This window comes from Trachemys scripta, chromosome 5, assembly GCF_013100865.1.
Source record: "Trachemys scripta elegans isolate TJP31775 chromosome 5, CAS_Tse_1.0, whole genome shotgun sequence".
NCBI classification, from domain to species: domain Eukaryota; kingdom Metazoa; phylum Chordata; order Testudines; family Emydidae; genus Trachemys; species Trachemys scripta.
The window spans coordinates 35,322,899-35,335,330 of record NC_048302.1 but is presented as its reverse complement, the minus strand read 5'-3'; the positions used below and the strand labels follow the sequence as shown (position 1 = coordinate 35,335,330).

The following is a 12,432-nucleotide window of genomic DNA, read 5'->3' as shown; positions in this document are numbered from 1 at the left end:
GCATCCAACAAAGTGGGCATTCACCCACGAAAGCTTATGCTCCAATACAGCTGTTAGTCTTAAAGGTGCCACAGGACTCTCTGTTGGTTTTTACACATTCCTATGTTATATCTTGGAAGTGCCCATTCCCCTTCTGAGGAAGCTTCTTGACAAAGCTACAGGCAACATTTCTCAAAATTGCTCAGCCATCTTGCACAAAAGTAACCATGAGCTATAATCTTGTCTTATCAAACACAAGGGGGAAAAAAGATATAAAATAGGGATAGGCACATAATCTACAGCAATATCAGTGTTTAATAAGAAACACTTGAGAACAGTGGCCCTGCTCCCACTCCTATACTGCACTTCTACCAAAAATACAACCCATATAATTTAATAACCGAACAGAGCACACAAGTCAGCCACCATTAACCACCATTTGCTTATCAGACACCAGGGTAAAGTGGTGGAATGAGAGTAAATGAGGGGGACGAGAGGAAAGCCTTTTACCTGCAGAGAGAGAGTGTGTATTACACTCAGTACGTATCCGGAAACAGTGGGAGGTAGAAGAGACTTCTAACCAAAGATCTCTGAGCCACTCCTGAGAGTGTGTGTGGGGCGGAGTACACAGAAGCAGCTCAATCCCAGTCACTCCTGGCCCATACAGGCAGAAACACAGAGGGAAGTAAAGAACCAACAGCCTGTGCTGTAAGCACAAGGGGAGCACAGGGAAATCCAAGAGCCTTAGAGGGTACAAGGCCTACCTAAACTCCCAGGGATTACAGGCATTAAACGGATCTTCATCTGGCGGAGGCTGACAACCAAAGTGGCATATGTAATGAAGATGATACCGTATTAAAGCCGCAGTGTTTTGTCTCCCTCTGGTGGGAGGGAGGAAACATGAAGCCTGTAGACTAGCATATGCCAGTATAAAATTAGGAACTTTTTCTTAAGTATCAAAAGATGCAGTTTATTTAAAACATTTCCATCAATTATAGGTCTTCCCATGGCAGCACTACTCTGTGGGAAGTGTCAGAGGAGAGAAGTTACAGTGCAATATGATGAACAGTAGATGTATTTTAAAAGGCTTGTTTATGTCTTTGAGAGGGCTGAGAAGAATGCAGGCTATGTGCTCTTGGATACTTCAGTAGGATTCTACGGGTCATAGTGCAGAATTTGACCGAAAGGATCAATGTCAGAGTTTGAAACAGCAATGGTTTGGTAAAAACTAATAATAATTTTATTTTACTCAGACTGGAGTTTAATTTTAAAATAAACCATTTAGGGGGAGAAGTGATGCCCTGGTATTTTGTTTCTAGTATAGCTAGCTCCAGCATGGTACAAGCTATCCCCATTTCACACCATCATATGACAGCCAAGCATCTAGAAGCATTAAAAGGGCCATAAAGAATTCTTATGTTCTGCTTCATTCTACAACAAGTGACCAAACATTAATAAATCACATGATTAAAATTGCAAAGTAAGATATATCCAGTATGTAAAATACTGTAGTGGAAATAAAATTTTATTAAAATACATGTTTTAATTATGCTTGTTGGCAAGCTTGTTCAATTCAGATAAATTAAAGTAACTTTATTTCTTAAGATTTGTGTAGGTTACTTTTTTCCAGAAGACCATTTTTGAAGGGCATTGGTTCACACAACCCTTAAATCACTGATCGTGTAGGACATTTCAAAATGATATCTCTTATAGCTTGGTCATCCTTGATTTGACTTTATTTTAGAATTTATACACTTAAAGGTACTTTTCTTAGCATGAAGGATAAAAATCAACAGAACTAGTTTAATACCTTACTCCTTCTCTCTTTCCTGTGACAGAGTAAAAGTAAAAGATTCCCATCAATTTTACTTCTGATTATAAGAGCTTGGATTTGAAACTGTCCCTTTCTCAGAATAAATCCGCTTTCCTGCCTCTATAAATATTGCTTCTCAGTGTATTATAGATTTCATATAACAAGTACTAACTTGTAAGGTACACCATGTCCATTAGTTTTCATCTAAGCCTTCATATATAAAAAAACCTTATTGTTTTAAATATGAAAACTAATGGACATGAAGTACCTAAAAGATAGTACTTGTTATATGAAATATATAATATGTTATGGTTTGCACATTCATGTTAATTATAATAAACAGCAATATAGAAATTTCAAGCTTGAGTAGGTCGTCATGACAAGAGAGCAGACTTTAGAGACCGATGCAGTGCTGACTAAGACTGTGAATTTTGAAATATTTATTTTCTGAAAAGATGATTGGATTCTGGAAAAATCTACTCAGCATAGAAGCATATTTTTTCAAAAAATGGAAGACTTTTGTCGTTAAAATGTCATTTTGAACCTGGGTCCTTGTCTTGCAAATTTCAGTATTGAGCTCATGTTCATAGTAGACAATTACTGGGTGCCACAGTAATATTACTAATTACTGCTCACCCACTCTATACTAAGCAACTGTAACCCCATGGGCACTTGGTCCAGGAGACTCAGCTCCCACAGCAGAATGACATATAGAGTAGGAGCCCCAACAGTACCCCTCTGAAATACAGCTTGCACATCAGAAGAGAGAGACTCCAATTGTTGATGGAGATGTAGCAGCATGTTTTCACATCCCCAGTACACTTCCTGCCAATCTCTGATGTCAGCAGTGAATGAAGATCAAGGTGGAATGTTGGGAGGGATGCATGTAAGGATACTGGAGCTGAGGCTGGATTACTGGGAAGATGCGGGGAGGTTAATTTTTGAGGGAAGATGTAGGGGAGGTGAATGTAGCGTGCTTAGTTTAAAAACAAAGTTTTTGTATCAAGGATAGAGAGCCAATATAAAGAGGAGAATAACTGAGTTTGCAGCTGGTAGGGCAGGAGGCTGCTGGGGACAAACTGTCACCATCACTTTGCATACGTGGTGCACCCAGCCCTATGCTTGTTTTTTTAGATTGTATTCTCTGGAACAAGGTCTGTGTATTCCTATGTGTTTGAAAAATACCTAGAATACCTGCATAATGTAAATAATACACATGACCAACAATTGTTTAAAGTGGAGATATTTACTCTTAAAACCCTGCTCAGCTGCCCCCTAACCTTATAGCACCTAGATTCCTTAGATGCTTAAAGTTTCCACAGCTTCATGTTCTCAAAACCACTTAAGTCATGATGATGCCAAGCTGCTTGGAACCCTAGCTCACACCTCAAACACAGCAGGATTAGTCACAACACATTCTCTCTGCCTTCCAGCATGTTAAAACATTTACTATAACTATTAAAATAAATAAAACAAATATATGTTGCCCTTTTTAGAAACTCAGGGCTTCTTAGAAACTCCTATGTACTATATGCAGAATATTCTTAGCATTCTATTTGTTTTTATCTTAATGTGTAGAGTAGGTTTTTGAAAAGATACTTGCAATTCTAATAGTCCATTAGTTTAATGGTGTTCTTATAGAACTCCTGACCAAAATTTTCAGACTTGGGTGCTTCAGATTAGATACCTACATCTGTAAAGAAATGTTTGAAGCCCGTGACAGCTGTAGGCACTCAGCAGTTTTCAAAATCACTTGTTTATGTACCTAAATATGAATTTAGTTGTCTAATTTAGGCACCCAAGTTGAATATTTGTTTGCCGCTCTCTTTACATTCACTAACATTTCATAGGATGGATTTGGAGGAGTTTTAATAGAGCATTCTAAAGTTTTATGCCTCTTTCTTCACCAATTTTGGACCAAATTTTGCTTTGTTACACCCACGGAACACCAGTGCTTTGAATGAAACTGCAGAAGTGTAAGTTAAGGCAAAATTTGGAGAAATGGGAAAATTAATTAGTGTAAATGGTTACTTTGGTTTACTTCACCGGGAGAGTTGTGAGTGCTAGATGGATGCAGCTCACATGCTGTAACCATTCACTGGTGATGAGAGTTCAAAATGCATGTAGTTTCTAGGAGTGTGGTAGGAGCCGGAAGGACAGAAAAGGGAGCATGGTAAATGCAAATAGAGGCCTTCCCCAGCTAAACACACATTTGTGGAGTGGTGCTAATTCTGGACTTTTTTACTATGCAAGAAGCAATACAATATAAACAAGATGCAGAATGAGGTGTGAGGAAAATCACAATGTTGATGAGGTGAAGTTCATTGAGCGGGGTAAGTTGCTCCAGGGTGACAAACAGCATTTCAGAATATAGTCACTGAGAATTTTATGAGAGCTATAGTAATGGGATAACCACCTACACCTGGCCTTCACAGGAAGGCTAACAAATTGATCCAGAGCAATCCAGCTGCATTACTATGGCAGAAGGAGCATTCCACTATAACTAAACACAAACAGGAAATAAAAGGAAGCTGCTAGGGGTCAAACTCGGGGGGGAACATTCCTGTGGAAGAGATTCTCCCCTCTGCCCCCATCTTTCCTTTCTTCTTCTTCTTCTTCTTGTAGGGTTGGGGTACTGTGCTTCTCCAGAGCTCCTTCTCTCTCCCCCATGGCTGATTTAAATGAGGCCTCATCAGGCAGGAGAATCTGAAGTGGGTGGGTTCCATGCCTTCCCAACTGTAGTCAGATGAACAGCTATCCATGCTGAGAGAGGAGGTTTCACATCAGGGAGTCTCCTGACTATTTCTTCTCTGGTACAGGAAGAATGTGCCCTCATGCTGGCTTCCCCCTTTCCTTTTAACAATGAAAAGGGAATAAAAAAGTAAGTGAATTCATGAGAGGCAAGAAGAGAAAATGGGGATCACATGGTAACCAAATGGCCTTATCAGAACCCTCTATCCTCCCAGTGCTCCAAGTCCACAGTGGGGACTATGCATGGTAAGCTTGTGTGGATGGGAAGTGAATTCAAGAGGAAAATGGGAATGAGATGAGGAGCACAGAAGGGGACTGTGCTGGGGTGTTTACCCTACACTGGTGGTGAAAAGGTTAGTGTGGGCCTGAGGTCAATTAATATACCTGACTGGACTTGGAAGGTGGGGAAGGTCTAATTAAAGAGGAGTCCCATGGGGAAGCAACTGAGTAGTTCCTGTAAAGAGAGGAAGCCCAAAGTAGAAGGGGGTGTAGAGAGAAGGAAGAACTCACTAGTTGTACTCAGAGTAGTAGCAAAGGGAAGCCAGAGGGATACAAAGAAGCTACTGGGGTGGAACATGCTCCAGGATTGAGCCCTGACAAAAGGCCCAGGACCTGGGCCTCATGGAAAGAAGCCCAGGCAGGCTTTCAACTGAAGAGGAGCTTCAGGAGGGAGTTTACATCTTAGGATGGGCCCTGATAGGATAGTTCTGCAGGAGTGAAGAAGACTCCTGGAGTAGCCCTGAGAAAAGGCCTACCAACAGCATTGGGAGAGACAGAGTAGAGGCAAGACTCCAACAAGTTAAGCCTTTAGAAGAATAGAGAAGTGGAGGACCCTAGATAGATTAAAGGTTGAAGCCTGAGGAAGGAGACAGAAGTTGTTTTTATAGTAGTTCCACTTTCACTTTTGAGACTCGTTAAAAAACTTGGGCCACTACTCTGCCAGAAAAGGAGCCCTAGAGCGGCAGAAGGCATCATACTAGTGGACTAGAGTCATGTAGGTTGCTGTCTGTTTGGGACACTGATACCTCAGTAGGGGAGAGACTTTCAAGTGACCTGGCTGAGTCACGAGAAGAGAGACTGCTGGAGGAGCTCTCAGCATATGCTACTAGATGAGGAAAGATCTGCTACACCATGCCCAGCTATGAGGGGGCATGTTGCACTCTTCATCAGGGACATATCTGGATGGACTGGAAGCAGAGATAGGTGGCTTGTCTGGACCAGCTTCGTCATCAGGTAAAGACAAGGAAGGCATACTGGCATGCCAGAGAGATAAATAAAGCTATCAAGCTAACAGGTGGGTGGAAGAGACAGCAAGGTTACACCCAGCAGCAAAGAAAAGCTTGGTCTGGGTTTTACTTTTCAGAATAATCCCTTTCAAAAGTTTACCAGTCTCTAAATACAGGAAGTTGAACCTCAGGTGATAAGAAATTGAATCAACTGATCATATATAATATTACCGTATTATATGGGTATACAGAGTGATGTCTTTTCTGAAAGCTAATGACACACTGGTGATTATTATCATTGTGAAATATATGTATTAACACTATATAGGAATTATGGATACTCATTGATATTAGGCTGTACAATCTGCCAAGACAAGAGGAAATATCACAACTATCTACCTGTCTCTTATGTAAATGGTGGAATCAGAAACAATGGAAACCTTATTTACATAGAAATCATACTGGAGGATGGAAAGCCCACAGGAAGGAAAGAAATGCATGAGCTCATCCTGCCTCTTCATAAAGATTAATTGAACTTTGGAAGATATCAGCAAGGACAGAATCTCTTTTTGTCATCCATGACTAGACAGATCTCTTGCAAGCTGAGAAAGATGGGTTCTTAATCAAGGGGGGAAAAGAAGTTGAAGCCTCTGGAACAAAATATAGATGTGAAATCTGCTTAGATAAAGATCGTTCACATTAGAAGAAAAGGGAAGCAACACCTTGTACTTTTGTAGACTGAGGGAAAGTCAGCCATAGCTAGGAAGAAGAATGACTGATGAGAGAAACCATTTTGAACAAAGCCTATATCTTGCTAGATTAAGTTTTAGACTTATAAAGACTATTTTGTTTTGGTTTTACTTATGATTATTTCTATCTTCATTCCTTATACTTGAACTCACTTAATCTTATGTTTATTTTGTAAATAAACTTTTCATTTTACTATAAACGAACTCAGTGCTGTGGTTAAAGGGAAGGGTGTATTTACTCCCAGTTAAGCTGAACTTGTGATGTTGTTTTGTCTCTTTACAGAATCAACAAACCTTATTATTTCTCTGAGCTGTCCAAGAGAGGGCTGGATACTCAGGGCACACAGTTTTGGAGAAATCCAGGATTGGGAATGTGTTGGAATCATCTTGCTGGAATGCTGGTTGTAACCAAGGCTGGTGGAAGCCAAAGAGGGGCTGTAGACGGGCTGCTGGGGTTAGAGCTTCTGAACCAGGGCTATTTAAGCACACAGACACTCAGGGTATGACCTGCATGCTTCTTGCTGACTGAGCATCCCAGACTGGGAGCTATAGTAGCAAGGCATTGTGAGGAACCCAGGGTTGCAGGAAAGGTGGGAAAATACCTCCTCACTGCTCTAGATTTGCACCTCCCAAACACATTGACATAGGCACATGGATTAAATTATATTTAATTAAATCTCAACATTTAAATGTTAATGTCATTTTTCACAAGAAGCAATTAACCCATGAAGTAAGATCCAGGCTAATACAAATTAAGACACCAAAACTCATTAAAACCTTTCCTTCCCAAACTAAGATTCAACTATCATCTTAGCTGTAGGGCAGGTAGGAACCAAATAAATGTTTGGAACTCTATTAAATAGCAAGGCAATTTTGATTAAACTGAATTTATCATTCAGTAAAAGGGCAGCACACGTAGGAGATGCTCTCTGAGGGCTAAATGTTCAACTGTAAGTACTTAAAGGCATGTAAATCTGTTCAGGCATTTAAATATTTGTGGTAGACCCCCAAATAAGGATTTGCTGCCTAATTTTATGTAATCAAGCTGGAATATTTGGCATTCATTGGCAAAGCGACTGGCTAAACCACCTCTTCAAACATTAATTTAAAATGCAAACTAAGCATGATTGTCTCATTCAGGGACATTTTATCATATAAAACTGAAGCTCCTATACACCTAGACCTACTGCACAATCTCATCTAATGCACAGTGTTCTTTAGTGGGTAAGACTAGGATGAAAGGGAGGCCCCTACTGCAGCCATAGAACAGGGATAGTCAGGGACAGACCTAGAAACTTTCTTTCCCCTTAGTAACTTCTAGCCCAGGCTTTATTCCCCAAGCTCTCCAGGCCTAGCCACCCTGGAGCAAGCTGGCATCTGCCTTTGTATTAACACTGTTGATGGTTCCTCAAGACTAACACAGATGCATCTAGGGTAGGGGTAGGCAACTTATGGCACATGTGCCGAAGGCGGCACATGAGCTGATTTTCAGTGGCACTCACACTGCCCGGGTCCTGGCCACCGATCCGGGAGGCTTTGTATTTTAATTTAATTTTAAATGAAGCTTCTTAAACATTTTAAAAACCTTATTTACTTTATATACAACAATAGTTTAGTTATATATTATAGACTTATAGAAAGAGATCTTCTAAAAATGTTAAAATGTATTACTGGCACGCAAAACCTTAAAGTAGAGTAAATAAATGAAGACTCGGCACAACACTTCTGAAAGGTTGCCGACCTCTGATCTAGGGTGACCAGACAGCAAAATTGAAAAATTGGGACAGGGGGTGTCAGGGCTGGCTCTAACTTTTTTGCCGCCCCAAGCAAAAAAAAAGAGCACCACCCTGCCGTAACACCCCTCCCCGAGCGCCACGCCGAAACACCCCCTCCGAGCGCTGTGCCACCAAAACACCCCCCGCACCGCGACGCCGAAACGCCCCTGAGCGCCGCACCGCGACGCCAAAACACGCCCCTGAGCGCCACACCACGCCACCGAAACACTGCCCCCAGCGCTGCGCACCACGCCACCGAAACACCTCCCCCAGCGCCACGCCGCCGAAACACTCCCCCTGAGCGCCGCGCCGTGCCACCAAAACGCCCCCCAAGCGCCACACCGTGCCGCCAAAACACCCCCCGAGCACCGCGCCATCCTGCCAAAACACCCCCCCCGAGCGCCGCCCTGCCCCGCCGAAACACCGCCTGAGTGCTGCGCTGCCGAAACACCCCCCCAGTGCCACGCCGCGCCACGCTGCCGAAACAAAAACCCACCCTGCCGAGCACCGCCCAGCTGAAACAAAAACAACAACAACAAAAAACCTCAAGTGCCACCCCGCCGAACCAAAAAAACTCCAAAACCTCGAGCGCCCCCCACCACCCCAAGATTGGCTGCCCCTTGCAAGGTGCCACCCCAAGCACGTGCTTGGTTGGCTGGTGCCTGGAGCCGGCCCTGGGGGTGAGGGGTAATAGGAGCCTATATAAGAAAAAGACCCAAAAATCAGGACTGTCCCTATAAAACAGGACATCTGGTCACCCTTAGATGCATCCACCAGCATCTTCCAAGTCCAGTGCAGACACCCAGGACAGCACCCTATCCAGTGAGGATTCCACTGCTGCCAATACAGTCTGTTTCAATTTCCTTCCTACCCCCATCCTGCTTATTCTGCTGAGACAAGTCCCCCAGAAGCAGGATAATCCCTGTTTCAGATTTTCACGCCTCCCAGAGCCACTCTGCCCCTCTCCACTGCCTGCCGGGACCAATGGGCCACTTGGACACTGGCCCCAGCCCAGTCACCTTCTTCTCCTGTCCATGGCCCCCGCTGAGGGGCTTTGTGCTCCCGCCCCCTCCGGTAGCATATGATTGCTGAGGGGGTTGCATGTCCACAAGGAGGGATAAAAGCCTCCTGCCTCTATCCCTCTCCTCCCGCAGCCCGCTTCGGGGCCAATCCCCGGCGCTGAACCTGCAGTAAATCGCTGCACCTTGGAGACCGGCCGCTGCTGCAGGGCCAAGGGCAACCCCGGCGCACCCGCTCTCCTGCCCCATTGCTATGGCGGCGCTCCGGAGCGAAGTTGTGCGGGCTGTAGCGAAGCATCAGAAGAGGCGCGCGCGGACACACCCACCCCTGCCGCTAACCAGCCTCGTGAGCCCTCCCCACCCCCTCTCCTATTCTCAACGTACCTCTCCTGTTCTTCCCCTTCCCCTCCTCGCACCTGTCCCTCAGTCCCACCACACCCCGTCCGAGCCTTTCCCTGCAAGTCCCAACCCCACCTCCCTATTCTCCCTATGCCCCCTTCTGCTCCTCTCCAGCCCACTCTCACTCCCACCGTGCCCCGCTGACACCCCGCTCCCCTCCTCTCCCAATGGATGTCCAGCATAATCCAGGTCTTCCTGCAGCCCTGCCTCTCCGCCCCTTACCTTGCTTCGGGACTGCTCCGCTGGCCGCTGCCTCTGTACTGGGCGGGAGACAGCGGGGGGTTGTTCCCCGCTGCCCAAGTTTCACCGGCCGCTGTTGTCACACGGAATAACAACGGGCTCGGGGAGGTGGGTTGTATGACTCTTCCCAGGCCTCTTCCGTGTCTGATACAAATGGGGAATTCTTCCAAAAGCCCGCTGCTGCTCCTCAGGACAGGCAGAGCCCAGCTGCCCCCTCCTCTGTCTCCTGCGGGACTCTGCTGTCTCTGAAATCTGGGGATCGGGAAGGGGACACAAACTCAGGCCCCCCTCAACTCCTCAACAGGTCCTTCTCAGCGCTGTGCCCCAGACACCCTAACACACGCTGTGCACATGGACTGATAATGACATATGTCCTCTAGAGCCTATGTCCACACTCTCCACGTTGACACACTGAGCAGCTCCCGGGAGGGGGAAGGTGCTGATGCAGCTTCCAGGTCGTTCTGTCAGCCAAATCGAGTATGTTTTACCCTCTTCCCCCGCTCTGAGATCTGCTCTCCAAATCAAGTGCCTTCCAATTCCATACACCGCCCAGACTCCCAATACAGCAGAGATCTCTCAACAGGGCAGCCCCTTATCCCCGCCTCCAGCAGGCGGGACCCGCTGTCCCTCTCTCCAATCAGCCTGTCCGTTCCCCCAGCAGTCCTCCTGAGCCAAGGAGGTAGGTATCAGCCACATGGAGGAAACTTGGAAGGAAAACAAGACTTGAAAGGGAGAGTAGAATTGCTGCTGGGCTTTCAGTTGCTACTCTGGGATAAAGCCCAGTCCCCAAAATTCTACTTCCTAAATGAACAAGCCTAACCAATTAGGGTTTGTTTTTTTTAAACCTAGACCCTCCTATGCACCCTTGTGCAGCAGTGCTGAAAAAACGGGGCTCCTTCACCTGCATCCTGGTGGAGCCGGACAATTTTTGGATCCTCCCTTCCCCAGCTCCCAAACCCCAAAACTCCTAGTGCACCAGAATTATCTGAATCCTAGGATACAGAACCAACTGGCTGCTGGACCATGTTGTTTCATGGCACTGTTGTGCTGGTTGCATTGTATTCCAAACTACTGATGGTTATACATGTAAGATTTTTTAAAAGTTAGGAATGTAGATAGGAACAGAGGAATTACTATTCTGAATCAGACCAGTAGGACATCTAATCCAGTACTTATCTTCAATATTGGCTAGTATCAGATTCTGCAGAGAAGATGCAAGATGTGAACAATAATGGAATAATGGATGTAGAGGAAGTTTCTTCCTAGCACCTTGAGTTAGTAGGTGGCTTATGTCCTGAAGCATGAAAGTTTATTAGAATCAATTTTTATACATCTGATTTAGCTGTGGATATTTTCAAAATAAGGATAATAAGGTGGATGAGACATTTCCAGAAAAAATAACAGAAATATCCAAAACACAAAACCTGGTAGTAATGGGGGACTTTATGCAAGAAGTGAGTGCAGCAGAATAAGGATAATGGACTTTAAAAAACTAAGAGAACTGTTAGAGTAAGGTACCATGGGAAGAAAATCAAAGGGAAAAAGGAGTTCAGGATAGTTGGCAGTTTCTCAAAGAGACAATATAAAAGTGAAACAGCAAAGTATCCTAATGGGAAGGGAATATATGATATGCATATGACACAACTGAGATATATTTTATGCAAGATGGGTCTTGTAAGGTATCATCAGAAAGGTTATAATTTACTGAAAGTGATTATCCAATTTGTATACATGTATCATTTCTGTATCTAAAGTTAGGAATACTGACTATGTAACAATTACAATAGTGTATGTATTTGGGAGACACCCACAAGACAACAGGCCATCTGCCTTGATGGGCCATTAGGAAGAAACAATAAGACTTTGAAGATACTAATCTCTCTCCTTCATGAGAGGCATCCTGGGACATAGCTGCGACACTACTAGGTCAGGTAGTCCTGTCAGCTGGTACTAAACACCATCTTGGACTTTTAGTAATTTTCCACTAAAAGGAGTGGGAGGTCAAGACTAGGAAACAAAAGATTCACGCCTTATGTAAATTCTATTTAAGGCTGGGGAGTAAGGCAAACAGGACTCTTCTCCATGGTCTTCCTGCCCAAGAAGAAAGACTGCTGAAAGTATCTAAAGAGACAAAGGAACTGAGTGGTGGGAAAGGCAAGGGCTGAATTGAAACTAAGACAGGAGTCTAATCTGTAAAGAGAAATAAATGGAACTCTAAGCTACAGAAACTCTGCTACTTGCCTAAAACAATATTAAGGTGAGAAATTAATTCTTGAAACCAGTCTCATTAAGATCTTAAGCTTAGTATGCGTGTTTTGTTTTATTTGCTTGGTAATCTGCTTTGTTCTGTTTGCTATCCCTTATAACCATAAGGATCTAAATCATCGGGGAGGGTATAGCGAACAAATTATACCATCAAATTAATGCTGAGGAAGCTGCTGGATTCAATTGGTATACCCTGATTCCAAACATTTTAATGGC

General features: G+C 44.2%; 1 protein-coding gene across 1 annotated transcript in view; it reads right to left on the bottom strand.

Annotated features, from left to right (window-relative positions):
* The window catches only part of UGT8 (UDP glycosyltransferase 8), a 73,211-nt gene extending 62,948 nt beyond the window's left edge, over nt 1–10,263 (bottom strand). The window contains exon 1 of the mRNA XM_034771276.1: nt 9,934–10,263. The gene's annotated coding sequence lies outside the window, so the exon portion shown is untranslated. The remainder of the gene's footprint in view (nt 1–9,933) is intronic.
* Nucleotides 10,264–12,432: the final 2,169 nt, after the last annotated feature.